We start from the raw sequence: 18,116 nt of genomic DNA on the forward strand, positions 1-18,116 counted from the left end.
AAGCAAAAGAAAAGAAGAAATAGTTACCTCCAAAGTCAAGTCCACCAAAGAATATTGACCGGAGGAGCTTCGTATCCTTCTGGCTTAGTGGCTCTTCGTGGCAGACTTGAACCCGGGCCAATTGACTTTTCAACTGCAGGCGAACGGCAAGAAAATAGATCCGCTATCTGTGTTTACTCGGTCTAAGGGAGAGGAACTAGAAAAGGGGGAAGCTTCCTGGTGTCTGTCACTAGTGATGGATCATGGATGAGTTGGAAACGAAAACGACGGATATGTACTGATTTTGAAACTCAGGAATCGGGGATGAGGTTCGAACCTTGGGCGCCTCGCGGAAAATGCGGCAAATTAAAAATAACAGAGACCATAATAAAAATTGAATTGACATTTGATTGAGCTATTATTATAAGATTTTCGAACCACAAGTTGTTGGTTGGGCCACAAATCACTCTCACTCTTTCTTGCCATTGGCCCACATCTTAGCTGCCTTTCGCCGTTTTGCTCACAGCATGTGCCATGCCCATGACATCCTAATATTTATATCAGGCCTTCACATTTAATCCAGCAATGTTAATCCATCAAAATTAATTATTTTTATACGTTTGATTTTTAAGTTATGTTTCACTAAGATATAAGATGTGACTTTTTTGGTCTTATGTTTTTTTAAGTGATTTCACTTCATAATGAAGTGACATATATTGTATTGCATTTTTTTTTAATGAGTGTTGCACATTGCACATTACAAAATTTAATTTATTTATGTTATTATTTTCAAATGAGGTGATATTTGTCTTTATTTTGTTAGTCTTTATTTTAATATTACTTGATTGATTTTGTCGAGGAGGTATTCTAATTTAGGTTTGAGATTACAAATGATAACAAATTTTGAATTGAGTAGCGATCTTTTACATGTAATTTTTAAATTAATACACTTTTTTTTTCAATCACCCATGTAATTTACTCATCATTGCAATTCCAAAGATTATTTTCAAGAATATATATTTTATATCAAAATCTACTCATCATTGCAATTCCAAAGATTATTTTCAAGAATATACATTTCATATCAAAATCTAGTTTCAATTCTAGTTGTTGATTAAGTAATATGGGAAATTTAGAAGAACACATCTACAAAAAATTAAGCACAAAATCGTATCAATTTTTCAAGGTCTTATCTTATCGTATCAATTTTTCATGTCTTTCCTAAACGTATGTGTTTTCAACATGCTACATCGCTTTATTGTTATGTTTATGTGCAAATGGCAATAGATATCTCCCACTGATTCTTTTATAGAGACTTGTTCAAGGTAGATAATAAGAGGTGAACTATTGTAATCATATAACCCATCAAGCCAGTTGAACAATGGACATCGTGCATCGGAAAACATTTGCTAACCAATATTGGGGTCTTTCCTAAGTTCAAAACTTAACATGCCTAGTGCGGCTTGTGGGTGGTTATGTTGGGCTCAAGAGTATAGGGGCAGTGCCTCTGACTTGGCCTCAGACCTCTTCGGTGATAAGTGACAAGTCTATCAATTATGTTGATACAACAAAATAAAAACTATTATAATTGCATATTAGTAATGAAACACTGGACAAGATTTAGTAAATATTAAGGCTAAACATACCAAATAAGAGGCTTGAGCTACAAAACTAGTCATTGGTAGATTTTACTGAGTGAGCAATCCCTTCTTGTATCAAATCTCCATGTATGAATCAAACCAAGTAAGTTCTAGGAGTAATGTATAGGTGAATCTCCATTTTATGCCTAATAGATAAACTCCAAAAAGTATTGCAAAATTATTCAAACTTGGTGAACCTAAATTTTGCTTAAGGAAATTTTCAATTTTAAACTATCGAACAAGAATGCCTTCCCACATTTATTCAAATTCACCGACCTATTAGGGTAAACATGAGATGAAGATTTATTATGACATGACCCAACCTCCAAGCCCCAGTTAAGTAAGTGGAGCCTATAACTAACCACAAACTAACAACTCATAACATCTCTCAGGGCTACATGACACTCATGGGCCAAAGGACCACCCCAGGTGACCAAACCCTAAGTTGGGGCTCTTTTTCACTGACCTAGACCCCCAACCGCATGCATGACAAGGCTTGGGTGCGGTTGAAGGCCTCCAACTGCATGCACAACACTGCCTGAGTGCGGTTGTGACCCAATTTGCCCAGTTCAGAGGATGTAATCCCGAGATATAAGCTACAATTCCAAGCCAGCCTCCAAACCTCTACCCATAACTGCCTGAGACTTTCCAAAGTCATAATATACATGACAACAAAGCCAAATATTCAAACTCGAATCAAGAAATTGACCTAGACTACCTAGGACACATTAGACATTTTGTCAAACACATGGAAAACATGTAAGCTACAGGTCATGAATGCATATATGATCATAATAGTCTAACATTCATCTGAGAATGACCAAGAAAGTCATGTGCCCTCTCCACATAGTTGCAACAACACTTGTTAGTCCATACAATCATCAACCAATCAATAGCTAAACCATTCATGATAAGAGACATAAATAACATACATCATGTAACCAACAAATAACCAGAAAATAACCAACATATAAACCATGGCAGAACAACCATAAGATTACCATCATAATCAACACATATACTCATAGATCACCATAAGAAATGTCTCATATTAACATGTGAAAATATCAACCAAGTCAAGGACTTCCACGTACCACCCGACCATAGATTGGCTTGAACCAAATCTCTCTTTCAGCCAATCCCTCTCGCGCCATATTCCAAGCATGAATGTGGGATCTCATGAAATGACCGAAACAAAACTGAACCAAGGCTTCCAAAGGCTATACCACCTCAACCACAGTGATTCGACCTCCACGATCGGACATCACTAACACCAACCAAATAGGTCTCTACCCAAGTTGTTCAGGGCTCCAAGAACTAATAACTCAACCCACAGCCTTCAAGACTCTAGAGCATTTGTCCAACCTAACTCCAGTGACTCGTAACTCAACCCACGGCCTTTAAGGCTCCAGAGCATTTATCCAACCTAACTCTAGTGACTAGTAACTCAACTCACTAAGGGCTCTAGAGAAATTGTCCCAACCTAGGCTCTAGGACTAGTAACTCAACCCAAGTTGTTCTAGGGCTTCTAGAGCATTTGTTCCAACCCACAACCATAAGGAATTATGAGCACCAATCAGAAAACAATTAAGTGGAAAACCCACGGCACCATGGTTATCTAGGAAATGGTAAGGCAACGCTAAAACCACTTTCAATCTAGGCAAATCTCCATGCCAATGAAAGCACATAACTAGAAAATCACATGCATATACCATGCATCCATAAACCAACAAGGAAATCACACATGCAACCTGTTACCTGCAACGCAATCCAGCAGTAATTGTTGATCCACCTGTTCCCTTGCGCTTTCCTACTTTCCTTTGCCTTCTTTCTCCAAATCCAATGTATTCGAAGGTGCTCCAAGAATGCTCCAAGCTCCAAGAACACTCTAAGTGTGCAAGATTATGAGAGAATGAGAGAATAGAAGAGAGCTCCAACACTAAATTGTCAAAAATCTAGCAACTAATCCTCATAAGCCTTTTATCATTAAGGCCTCTATTTTCTGCATTTTCCTTCGTTTTTCCTTCAATTTCATCTCTCATTCAAATTTGTGTCTCTCCACCTTTCTTTTCTCTTGTTTTCCTTTATTTTCATAAATAAAATGTCAATTAATGTCACTTTGTCTTTGTCAATGCCTTTGCTAATTTCCATAGCCATTAATTAATTACCAGCGATAACCATCATTATGTTTTTCCCAACATTCCGCTTGGAATACATGTCCCATGACCTTAGTATTATTTTATTTACATAGAAAATAAACCAGGGGTTGTTACAAACCCTTTCCCCTTGGGAGAACATTGTCCTAAATGTTCAATGACACATATGACCAGCAAATCGTTGAAATCAAAACATATTGCCCATGGAGCTTTATAACATATCTTGATGCAATATTTACAATGACATCCTGCAAACCACGACCAACATAACAAACATGACAATCATATCGCTTATTGGAGCTTTATAACACAGCTCATTACGGAATTTACAACAACATCCATATACATACTAAAAGATCATTTGCTTTAACCAACAAATAATGAAGGATATAAAGGCTGCATCTGATCATCCATCTCCCATGTAGCTTCATCGAGCCCAAAGTGCTTCCACTACACTTTAACCTATTCGATTGCTCTATTCCAAAGCATGTGTTATTTCCATTGCAATATGCATTGTAGTTATCACTAGAATTCACCCTCTGGTTCCACCTGCATTACAGACCATTCAACCACATGATCAACATCATGCACATATATCTTAAGCAATGAAACATTGAAAGCATCGTGGACTTTCAATGTCAGAGGCAGTGCAAGTCTATAGGCCATTGGTCCAATCCTCTCAAGGATCTCAAAAGGACCGCAATACCGAGGTGTTAGCTTGGCTCATGATCTAATCCTCAAGTAGCTTTTCTTGGACTTGATGCACAAGTACACATGTTCCTCAACCTGAAACTCCTTAAATACCCTGTGTTGATCTACATAATTTATTTGTCTATCATGTGTTGCCTTCAAATTCCTCTTGATAACCTGCATTTCTTGTTCCATCTCTGCCAACATATCTGGTCCAATCAATGCCTTGTTCATTGGATCACTCCAGCTGATAGGAGTATTACAACTTTTACCATAAAGCGCCTCAAATGGACCCATATTCAAGGATTCTTTATACCCATTATTATACGCAAACTCTTCCCACTTCCGTTATTGATGCATGACATGCATCCTCTGCATCCTCAACATATCATCAAGAACATTGTTAACCCTTTTTGTTTGTCCATCTATATGCGGATGATAAGTTGTACTGAAAGCTAACTTTGTCCCAAAACCTGCAAACAACTCCTTCCAAAACCTAGAAGTGAACTTGGAATCTCTGTCAAATACAATCTTCTTAGGGACACCATGCAATCTCACTATCTTTGTGATGAAAAACTAAGCTACCTCACTAGCTGAATTCGTAGATTTAACTGCAATGAAGTGAGCTACCTTACTTAACCTATCAACCACAACCATGATAGAATCATATCGCTTAGATGTCCTTGGAAAACCTGTAATGAAGTCCATGGAAATGACCTCCCGTTTCCACTCAGGAATCAAAATCAGTTGTAATAAACCACCTGGATGCTTACACTTTGCTTTTATCTACTGATAGTCCAAACAACTTGCAACAAACTCAGCCAGCTCTTTCTTCAAGTTCAATTAATGATAGAATTTCTTAACTACTGTCAATGTCTTTTGATATCTCGGGTGACTTGAATACGGCTTGACATGAAATTCCCTCAAGATAAGCTTCTTGAGCTCACTGTCATCCGACACATAAATCATGTTCCTGAATCTGACCAAGTCATCTGTCTTGAGATGATAATCCACATCCTGATCACTTGTATTATGTTGTTGTAACCTGTGCCTCAATTATTGGTACCTATCATCATGTTGTCCTACCTGCAATATCTGCTCCTGCAAGTCTGCCCCATAAGAACTTATTGTTGCAATGTGATTCACCTATACTCTTCTAAGAGCATATGTTACCTTGTTCTCCTTTCCCTTAATGTACCTAATCTCGAAATCAAACTCATTGAGAGTACCCAACCATCTAGTTTGTCTGGCATTCAGATTACGCTGATCAAATAAGTACCTTAGTCCACTGTGATAGCTCATCGGAATGAACCTCTTGCCAAGAAGATAGTGTCTCCATGTCTTCAATGCATGAATTATAGCGGCCAACCCAAGATCATGAGTCACATAGTTCTATTCGTGCTCATTCAACTTCCTTGACTCATAGCATACTATCTATCCTTCCTGCATCGGGACTCCACCAAGTCCAGTCTTGCAAGAATTTGTACATACCATAAGCTCTATATATGGATCCACAATCTTCAAAACCATAGCATTTGTAAGCAAATGCTTTAATTACTCAAAACTAGCTACACACTCCTCAGTCCATTAAAACTTCTTCCCTTTTTGTTGCAAAGATGTAATATGATAGGCAATCCACGAAAAGTTCCCGATGAATTGCCTGTAATAACATGCTAGTCCCATAAATGATCTTAACTCATCCACATTCCTAGGAGTTGCCCACTCCATGATAGCTTTGGTCTTTTCCGGGTCCACTGCTACACCTTCCTTGGAAACATGTCCTAAGTAATGAACCTTTTTCTAAAAGAAACAACATTTGCTAAGCTTGGCATACAACTAACGCTCTCCCAACAATCTTAACACTGTTAGATCTAAGACTTTTGTGATCCATAGTGTGGAATAGATGTCTTTCCGATTAATCACATAATTAGAATTTGGTCGATGTTTCGAACCAACTAATGTGGTCTATCCTCAGGACAAGGTGAAGTATCAATCGATCTCAAGGAATAAATAGTGTGAATGCATCATTGTCCAGAACTAGCCGTTGGTAAATTAGTTAAATTAGTTACTAAGCTAAGTCAAATATATAAAAATAATAAAATATATTTGGTTAAAAAACTAGCCGTTAGGAAGAAATAAATATAGATTATTAAAAATATAAAATAAAATAATTACCATATTATATATTTGTTTAGAAACTAGCCGTTAGGACTAACTAAATATTATATTAATTTAATAATTAATTAAAGTGTTTGAATAGTATATATTTAAAGCTAACTGCTATAAAATATTTATATCCACTATTTCAAGGTAAGTGAAAAATTATATTGAAGACTTTAAATCCATTTTTGAGAAAATATTCTATTTTAATGCTTTAATAATTAATTGGATATAAAAAAAATAAATTATACGGGGTTAACTTAATCCAACTATATAATTAAGATCAAGGAAGAGAACTCAAGCTATAGCAGTCAGAATGAAATGATTAAAAGGAGGTTGCTAATTAAAATTAAGTGTAAAAAGTTATATATATTTATTAGAAATAATAAGAGACCTAATAAAAGAAAAGACTCAGAAGTTATAAAATTTAGAAAAATGAAGGTTAAGAGGGGAGCAAGGTAGATATATAAAACGAAAGAAAAGGAGAAAACACAAAAAAGATTCATGAAAACAATAGAAATAAAAATAACCCTGAAGAGGAGCGGGAGGAATCAAGACATGAGATCCGGAATCCAACTCTTACTTAATTTCCAATCGTCATCCCTATTAAGATTTTTGGCATGCCTTTCAATCTCAATAGATTCCCGAAGCTTCCTATGGTGGAAATGATCAACCCTGGCAATGACTTTGGACTCCTCTATGCATACATGGTGTTTTGTTCTCTCTGTGTGCTCAGCTAGGGCTGATGAACAGGATCGACTGTGTCTAAATATATAATATTCAAACACTTTAGTTAATTATTAAATTAATATAATATTTAGTTAGTCCTAATGGCTAGTTTCTAAAGAAATATATAATATGGTAATTGTTTTATTTTATATTTTTGATAATTTATATTTATTTCTTCCTAACAACTAGTTTTTAACCAAATATATTTTATTATTTTTATATATTTGACTTACCTTAGTAACTAATTTATCAACGACTAGTTCTGGGCAATGATGCATCCACACTATTTATTCCTTGACATCGATTGATTCTTCACCTTGTCCTGAGGATGGACCACATTAGTTGGTTTGAAATGTCGTCCAAATTCTGATTATGTGATTAATCCGAAAGACATCTATTCCAATATTAACATTGTTGTTAGATGTTATGCATGCTTTTCCTCATTCTTAGAATATGCCATTATGTCATCAATCAATATTGTCACAAACTTGTCTAGATAAGGACGCAACACACTATTCATCAAACACATGAAAGTAGTTGGAGCATTAGTAAGACCAAAATGAACTATTACAAACTCATATGCTCATAGCTGGTACATAATGTGGTTTTGCAAATGTCCTCTTCTTTGATGCATACCTGATGATATATTGATCTCAAGTTGATCTTCGAGAACATTGTTGCTCCCTTCAACTGATTAAACAAGTCATAAATCGATGATAAAGGATACATATTCTTGATCGTCACCTTGTTCAACTGCCTGTAATCAATACATAATGTGATAGTACCATCCTTCTTCTTTACAAACAACATTGGTGCACCCCAAGGTGATACACTTGGCCTAATGTATCCCTTATCAAGCATTTCCTTAAGCTACAACTTCAATTCCACCAACTATGGAGTGCTCATCATGTACGGTGCCTTAGATGTTGGTGTTTTTCCCGACTTCAACTCAGTAGAAAAGTCCACTTCCCTATGAGGTAGTAAATTTGAAATCTCTATTGGAAACACAACCTGAAACTACTGCAAAACCATATGCCTCTTCAAGATTTCAACATCCTCAACATCCTTTCCTTTGTCACTAGAAATATGAACTGCAAACAATACACACTATTTCCTACTATTGCGCTTTGCCCGCATAGTTGTAACAATTCTCACCGATGTAGGCTTCTTCTTACCTTGCAATATTCTTCTCTCTCCATCATCATCCAGACACTCAATAGCCTTGTCATTGTAGAAAATATGATGATAGGTTAAACCGATAATGCAATATAAAACAAAGCAGAATACTATAAGCTACTTCTACTATCAATTTGCGGAAGCTTAAAGATTGAGCTGAACAATATAACCAGAAGAAGAATAATCAATGGCACAATACACATGAAAATATTTTGGAGAAAGCCTCAGCTAAAAACCCTACACTATTGTATTATCATACATGGTGGAAATACATAGGAATTATACAAAGCCTTAGTTCTCACAGCTTTCCAGCTCTCAGTACAATCCTCACAGATGCTCACAGGCAATCTTGGCTTCTCTCTTGCCTTCCTCTTTGCCCTCCAAGCTCCTATTTCCTTGCGTTGTTCTTTGTGGATGATTCACCTTCAAAACTGCACAATCCTCAAGGATAAATCCTTGACTGCATGCATGAGTTTTCTCCATGAGAAAACATGTGCAACTGATAGTACATTGTCTTTGAACATTAATCTCAACTAGGTCTTTCTCATAATAGACATGCATGAGTTTCTGATGAGGGAATCTTCAGTTAACTGGAGTAGCACTAGTTGAGTGCATTAATGCATCAACTGACTATTAACTCACTAATAGATCCTCAAACAGTTTGGAACAAATTTAACTGGACTTAACTCGGTTCACTGAGTTAACTAATTACAACTCAAATATAGCTCAATCCTATCTCCTTAATTTAAGGATAACTCTTGCATGACTTCAAAAGGACTTCTAACTTGAATTTCTCAACTAATTAATTTAAAATTAATTAATTAATTATTTCCAAGTAGTTGTTAAGACTAAATTCGATTTGAATTCAAGGACAAATTAAATTGGAATATTCTTGTTGCCATATTTCAACAGTCATATCAATCTACCTTAGTCATGTGAATGTACAACCAATTCATACCCAACAACATATTGTACGATCCCAACAGAAGTACACTTAGATGAGTTGTTGTAGACATACCATTAAGCTCAAATGCACAAGATCTCACCCAATGATGAATGTTTTTCTTGGTACCTGTAGCCAACTGCACCAACCAAGACTCTGCATGCACTTATTTATTCAAGCAACACTTATCCACCAAGTCAGGACTAATATAACTATAGGTAAATCCAAGGTCACTCAAAACGCCACCAATGCATAACGATAAGCCGAGGGTGGTGAGGCTTGAACCCATCGTAGAAATTTCTCTATAGATCAGCTAGCTCTGATACCATGTAGAAATTCCGCAAATTCTCTACAAATCTCGCTCTGAGGCCTATGTAGAAAATCTGACTATAGATTAACCTGATAATGCAATATACCAAAGCAAAATACTATAACCTACTTCTACTATCAATTTGCAGAAGCTTAAAGATTGAGCAAGATCGAGTTGAACACATATAACCAGAAGAAGAAGAATCAATGCACAATACACATGAAAATACTTTGGGGAAAGCCTCCGCAAAAATCCCCACTATCTGTATTATCATACAAGGTGGAAATACATAAGAATTATACAAAGCCTTAGCTCTCTTAGCTAGTTAGCTCTGAGTACAATCCTCTTGGATGCTTACAGGTAATCAAAGCTTCTCACAAGCCTTCTCCTCTATGCCCTCCAAGCTCCTATTTCCTTGCACTGTTCCTAGTGGATGATTCTCACCTCACCAAGTGGAAGACTTCTCTTACACACTGTAAAACTGCACAATCCTCAAGGAACCTTACCTTGATTGCATGCATGAGTTTCCTTTATAGGAAAACACATGCAACTGATAGTACACTGTCCTTGATATTTAGCTCAACTGGGTCTTTCTCAAAATAGACATGCATGAGTTTCTAATGATGGAATCTTCTGTTATCTAGAGTACACTGGTTGAGTGCATGCATGCATCAACTCATTGATAACTCACAATTAGTTCCTCAAACAGTTTGGAACTAATTTAATTGGACTTAACTTAGTAAACTGAGCTAACTAATTACAACTCAAATATAACTCAATCTTATCTCCTTAATTAAGGCATAATCTCCTTAAGTTAAGGGATAAATCTTGCATGATTTTAGAAAGACTTCTAACTTGAATTTCAACTAATTAATCCATAATGAATTAATTAATTATTTCCTAACAGCTCGTGAGACTAAATTCAATTTTAAATCACAATTTTAATTAAAGGACAAGTTAAAATTGGAATATATGGATTCTATTTTTATCATTTATTGTTGCTATTTTCAACACCTTCTCAGCTAGTGTGGCCGGCTCGCCTCCCGGGCACCCTCACCAACCTCACACCACTTAATACGACTCCAAACACACTTAATGCGCCTCCCATATGATACGATGCCTCAACATTTAAATGCGCCATTTTAATAACTCAGCACTGCAAGCCAATGGCATTACGGAGGTTATGGGGGCGGGCCGCCCAATGCGGACCCGACCCCCAACAATAATGTTTGTCGTTGTTTAAAAACCATAACATATTAAAATGGGAGGGGCGTTTGACCACCCTACCCCTCCTCAACTAATGCCTAATATTACCAATCTGCCTGAACTACTTCTTGGTTAAATCCGCCCGAGAATTAATATAAACATTCATTTGCACAGTGCACCTGGGAAGATGGAGGAACCAAGAGCGAGCATAGAATTCGAGGCAACATTTTTTTTTAATTAATTTTTAATGCAGGTGGAACCATGACTGAGCAAAATTTCCAAGAGGGGTGAAATTTTTGTAGTGTCCAAATTGGACAAATTTTATGTCGATCTTACACCACTCCGCGACACGAACTCAATGGTGCAGTCAGTTTCCTGATCTGAGCAACAGATTTGCAGAGGACCTGGAGGAGGGAATCTTTGAGGAATTTAGGGGGAATCTAAAAGATTCCTTGAGCTCGAGATTTCTACTTTCTTAGAATTCATAAATTTGAGAGTCAATTTTGCACTATTTGACGCCACAAATCTGATGGTGCGTTCAGATTTTCTATTTGCTCATTTCATTTTTCGACCACTTTTCTAAGTGGAGTGCAGGTGTTAGAATTCATGTGCGAGCAATCATTTCCATGCGACTCGATGTCGTGAGATCGATGGTCTGAACAACTTCAACAACTTGGCATCCTCTTCTTCAGATGGCCCCTGGATGTGAGGTATATGCAGTATGTTCATGTACTTCTTTTGCTATGCATTGTATTGTACAGATCCATGTTTGATGTTTGATGTGGGATCTTGTTTTCGTACTTGTTTCATGATTCCTGCTTGTTGTGACGCGGAATCATTTGTGTGATGTACTTGTTGTCATGATTTGTCATGTTTTGTTTGTGATCCCTTTGTTGTATGTTGATGGGATACTCATGTGTCACCATGTATGTTTGCATTGAGATCCCTTTTAGGCCATGTTGGCGAGATGCTCATTATCATCATGCATGAGTTTGTGTCATACTGATAGGAGTCCTTTGACTGAGAGTTCCTATAGCAGAACATCTCTTGGCGTCGCTCCTGCATGAGGGCATTTTCCTTGTATGATAGCGACATCACCTCTTATGTACATCATCATTATTGAAAATACTTAATGTAGAGGCCTACACCATCTTGACGTTGGGGCCTGGAGACGTAGTCCCTCCTGGACGAACTCTGTTATCAACAGCTTATGTTTTCATGTGTTGATGATTGTCATGTTCCTTCGTCTTTATAGTATGCACATGTATTCATTTATGTTCTTTTAAAAATGCAATATAAGACATCACAAAAGTAAAAGGTCTTGGAAGGGTCCTTTGTCACACCTGGATCTGGATCAAGTGGTATCAGAGTGGTCTTTGCGTGGATGTGAATTGCAGCGTGAACAATGGAACGTGCAGCGACAAAGGATGAAAAAGTGATGTACGAGACCATGCTCAAAATTTCCAAAAGAGTGGAAATAATGTATGAAACTCTACAGAAAGAGACAGAGGAAAAGGAGTGATTGCAGCTTCAGTTACAAGCCATAGAAGAGGCCATGGAAAAACTGAAGCACAACAAACATAATCTCCAAACAGAGAACGTTGAATTAAAGATGCGTCTACATGAAGAGAAAGAGGAAAAACAAAGTTTGCTACGACAGTTACAAGCAAAGGACGAGGCCTTGGAAAAGCTGCAACGTGACCCATGTGAGGTAAAAAGTAGTTCTCCAAATTCATGTATGTTTCTTGATGATGATTTCGCTGTTTTTGAAAATCATACCACAGGAATTGGCTCCAAACTGTTGAAGAAAATGGGGTATGAAGGAAAAGGCTTGGGTGTTAATGGTCAAGGCATTGTCAACCCCATCAAAGTAGAAGAATTGTCGTGTCGAACAAGACTTGGGTATGTCAGAAAGGAAGTTGGGGAATGCACTGAGACAACTAGCGATCCACCAACAACAGATGATGAGCAGTCCTCATCAATTCTTTCCAAATCGACAGAAGAGGTAAGAGATGTCGATTTCCTTTAGGTTTCGTCGTCACATAGTATGATTTATGTTGGAGATGTGGAGATCCCGATTACAGGGACAAACATGAGGCTCCTTACCAGGACGAGGCACGAGGAGGAAAAAGAACTTGGTGTTAATAACCAAGGCATAACTCAACCATTGGAGGTTGTGCAAAGACATCAATTTGCAGGCTCGAGATACACCAAAGGAGAATGCTTGAAGGTGTTAGATTCTTTTGAGGCATCGTCAAAATCGTCAAGGAAAGAGAATGATGGGAAAACATCCCCATCATCCCATGCCAGTTTCCATTGCAAGGAAAGAGCTAAGGCCAACTCTCATTGCCATACTTACACCAGAGATGACAAGGAAAGGTATAACCACTCTCGACATTCGAATTTTCATTTCGATTATAATAATGTTGATAAAGATGAACGTAAAACATGGAATCGAAAAAATGTACCTTTTGTGGATTACATAACCATACATTTTCTAAGTGTTGGAAAAGAATGGCAACACACAAAAGGATGAGGTGTGAAAGACCCTCTCAATAGTAGGTTAAACATATCTGGAGAAAGAAGATTTATTACAGTCATTGCGACAAAAATGGCCATCAAAGAGCCACTTGTTGGAGGCTCCATCGAGAACAACGCCTTAAAGACAAAGTGTCGGTGCATGAACCAGGTGAAACGATTGTTCGACAAGAAAAACCGCTACAAGGAAGCGACCCATTCACATTGATAAGTGAAAAATGGTTTCTAGATATGTTAGCATCTCATGGTCATGCTTTTGTATATCATTTGTTGCATTTTAAAATGTAAAAGTGATGATGTGTTTTCCATCACTTATTAAGCAACAATGATGTCTGGTCTTATTTTGTGTTGCATTTTACACTTTGAAAGTGATGTCGTGTTTTCTTGTCAAAGAAAACAATAGTGTTTGGCCTTATGTTTGTAAATCATGTGCTGTAGTGATGATGTGTTTTCCATCACTTGTTGAAGCAACAATGGTATGTTGGCTTGGTTGTCGTAGCTGGGGTATTGTGTCCATCTTGATGTAAACTTGACCACTGAGTATGTGTTATAAACTCGTGGCAAGTGTGGGATGCTTGGGTCATTCATTGGTCATGAAAGTCAAGCATGTAATTTGCAAAACAGTGTACTACAGGTTGTAGAGGTTGCAGGTGTCGGCTCATCGCTTAAGGCTCCGAAGAACAAAGGTGAAGGAGATGGAAATGAGACCTTTCAGGATGCTTGTGATGCAGACAAGGTACAGAGAAGTTGCAGATTATTTTTCATGCTTTTGGAGGACCAAAAGCTCCTCAGTGGAGAGGATTGATCCAGGTGGCTCCAGAGACACACACATGACAAAGAGGGCTTATGAAAGCTCAAAAATCAAAGTGATCAGAATGATTTCGAACCAGGACTAGAGCGTAGATCTCGTCGTCCTAATCACGACGGTGTGAATGGTTCGTCAAACCGAGTCCGTATGCAAAAGTTAGGAGCAATTAAAGTTCAGGTTGACTTTGGTGATTGGGCAGGCTTAAGGAGGCTGTGATTTGGACAAAATTCGGCCACCGGATTCCAACCAACCTGGGCCAGATTCCGAGCGAATTTGTGGCCTGATTAATTTGTCTCCTTCGGCCTAAAATCCGAATATTTAAAAATGGAATTATATATATATGTGTGTGTGTGTGTGTGTGAGGTGGCAGGCCACCACCCCACCACCCCAAACCACATTACACATTGAATCAATAAAAGGCCGACGGGCCATGACCCCCGTTGGCCAACCCTCCAACTGCAGCCTCCATATTGAAATACATAACATTAAATGGGGTGGGCACACCCCCCAAAACACCACCAATGCATAACGATAAGCCGAGGGTGGCGAGGCTTGAACCTCATCAGCCAGCATGGCTGGCCCGCCTCCTGGGCACCCTCACCAACCTCACACCACTTAATACGGATCCAAACACGCTTAATGCGCCTCCCATATGATACATTACCTCAACATTTAAATGCGTCATTTTAATAACTCAGCACCGCGCGCCAATGGCATTACAGAGGTTATGGGGGCGGATCGCCCAATGTAGACCCGACCCCCAACAATAATGTTTGTTGTTGTTTAAAAAGCATTACATATTAAAAATGGGAGGGGCAGGGTTTGACCACCCGACCCTTCCTCAACTAATGCCTAATATTACCAATCCACCTAAACTACTTCTTGGTTAAATCCGCCCGAGAATTAATATAAACATCCATTTGCACAGTGCACCCAGGAAGATGGAAGAACCAGGAGTGGGCATAGAATTCAAGGCGACATTTTTTTAATTAATTTTTAATGCAGGTGGAACCATGACTGAGCAAAATTTACAGGAGGAGTGAAATTTTTGCATTGTCCAAATTGGACAAATTTTATGTCGATCTTACACCTCTCAGCGACACAAACCCAATGGCGCAGTCAGTTTCCTTATTTGCGCAACAAATTTGCAGAGGACCAAGAGGAGGGAATATTCAAGGAATCTAGGGGGAATCTAAAAGATTCCTTGAGCCCCAGATTTCCACTTTCTCAAAATTCAGAAATTTGACAGTCAATTTTGTACTATTCGATGCCACAAATCTGATGGTGTGTTCAGATTTTCTATTTTCTCATTTCATTTACCACTTTTCTAAGTGGAGTGTAGGTGTCAGCATTCATTTGTGAGCAGTCATTTCCATGCGACTCGATGTTGTGAGATCGATGGTCTGAACAGCGTCAACAGCTTGACATCCTCTTCTTCAGATGGCCGCTGGATCTGAGGTATATGCAGTATGTTCATGTAATTCTTTTTCTATACGTTGTGTTGTACAGATCCCTGTTTGATGTTTGATGTGGGACCTTGTTTTCGTACTTGTTTCATGATTCCTGCTTGCTGTGACGCGGAATCATCTGTGTGATGTACTTGTTGTCGTGATTCGTCATGTTTTGTTTGAGATCCCTTTGTTGTATGTTGATGGGATACTCATGTGTCACCATGTATGTTTGCATTGAGATCCCTTTTATGCCATGTTGACAGGATGCTCATTATCATCATGCATGAGTTTGTGTCATATTGATAGGAGTCCTTTGACTAAGAGTTCCTGTAGCAGAACATCTCTTGGTGCCACTCCTACGTGAGGGAATTTTCCTTATATGATAGCGACATAACCTCTTATGTACATCATCACTATTGACAACACTTAATGTAGCGGCCTACACCATCTTGACATCGGGGCCCGGAGACGTAGTCCCTCCTGGACGAACTCTATTATCAACGGCTTATGTTTTCATGTGTTGATGATTGTCATGTTCCTTCGTCTTTACAATATGCACATGTAATCATTTATGTTCTTTTAATAATGCAATTTAACACATCATGAAAGTAAAAGGTCTTGGAAGGGTCCTTTGTCACACCCAGACCTGGATCACTTGTCATTACCTTTTTGACCCTGCTTAGGTTTAGATTTACGTTTAGTATACTCATAACAATGTTTCAACTTCCCAATTACTTCCTCCAATGTTTGAGGCTCATCTTATTCAACCCGATCCTTAAATTTTAATGTTAATCCACTAATAAATATTTGAACCTTCGTTTTCTCATCCTTAAGATATGGCACATACCTCGACAACTCGAAGTTGTGGATTATTCATGTTTCATCGATCACATCTTCAATTCGTAGAACTCCTTAGCCTTACCTTCATAATATCTCTATAACAAATAATTCTTCTTGAAAAGACTTTTGAACTCATGCCAACTCAATTCCTCTAACATGATACCTATGACACGCTTCACATCTTCCCACCAGATGTGTGCTTTCCCTTGAGATTGAAAATAACTATCATCGCTTTCATATTCTTTGTATAATCATGCAACTCGAAAAACTTCTTCATCCCAAGTAACCATGCTTCTGCATGTTCTGGTTTCTTTAACTCTCCATCGAAGGTAGGAGGCTTGGCTTTCTTGAACTCATTCAACAAGTATTTCTACTCACTTTACCTGTAAGGATGATAACGATGATGACCATTTTGTCTCTTTGATCCAGAACTAGAATATAACCCATAACCACTACCTCTCATGTCAGGTGTTTCCATCCATCTACCACCTCTGATTTTGTCATCCTTGTCTGACATGTGTCCTCCATGAGACCTACTACCCTATGCCTCATTTTTCATTCCCTCCTATTCATAATTGATTTGTGGTTGTCCATGTCGTTGTAAATTTGACAAAATCTAAAGGATCACTACATTGACCTCTGCTTGCTTTCCCTGTGCTCTAGGAAGTTTTTCCTATGACTGAATGATCCTATCATTATCCACCTTACAACTTTTGATCTCTGCCTTTAAACTTCTCAAGGTATTTTCTATGTCAAGATAATACTCATCTTTATGTTGCTCATATGATCTATAAGGAGAGTCAAGTGAACTATAATCCACCACTTTGCTTATCATCTATGATCTTCTACTTCCTGCAAACATACCATGTTAGATAAACCAAATATGCACATAATACAACATACCTTAGTGAAGTTCAGGGGATGCTATATCATCTACACAAGGAATATGAATTAGCACAACATATATGCATATATATAACGTCAACATATCAATCATCATAACATACCAACATCATCAACCTCTACATGACGACACAACTGCAACAATGACTATCACAAGAAATAACCGACATGCATGCATGACATATACATAAACAATCAGACATGCATACATAACATTCACATCTACACCGAGGTCCAGTGTTGCAACCTCACTCTAATGCAACCCTGTAACCACCCCTCACACATTTACCCAAATTCACTGGCCTAACAAGGTAAACATAAGATGAAGCGTTACTATAACATCGCTCGAGCTCCATGCTCCAGTTAAGGAAGTGGGGCCTATAACTGACCACAAATTGGCAACTTACAACATCCCTTAGGCCTATAGGACACTCAGGGGCCAAAGGACCACCCCAGATGACCAAACCCTAAGCGGGGGCTCTTTTTCACTGACCTAGACCCCCAACTGCATGCATGAAAAGGCCTGGGTGCAACAATGTTTGAAGATTGACTTGAGATCAAGATATCATAAGGTACACATCAAAGAA

The 18,116-nt window shown here is 38.1% G+C and overlaps 1 protein-coding gene across 1 annotated transcript in view; it reads right to left on the minus strand.

The window, feature by feature from the left end:
- Positions 1 to 359, minus strand: part of LOC149180198 (uncharacterized) — a 71,397-nt gene extending 71,038 nt beyond the window's left edge. Inside the window, exon 1 of the mRNA XM_089415944.1 lies at positions 28 to 359. The gene's annotated coding sequence lies outside the window, so the exon portion shown is untranslated. The remainder of the gene's footprint in view (positions 1 to 27) is intronic.
- Positions 360 to 18,116: the final 17,757 nt, after the last annotated feature.

Source organism: Pinus tabuliformis, chromosome 3_2 (genome assembly GCF_031772625.1).
Source record: "Pinus tabuliformis cultivar Carrire ecotype Pingquan chromosome 3_2, CPIR1, whole genome shotgun sequence".
Lineage (NCBI taxonomy): Eukaryota > Viridiplantae > Streptophyta > Pinopsida > Pinales > Pinaceae > Pinus > Pinus tabuliformis.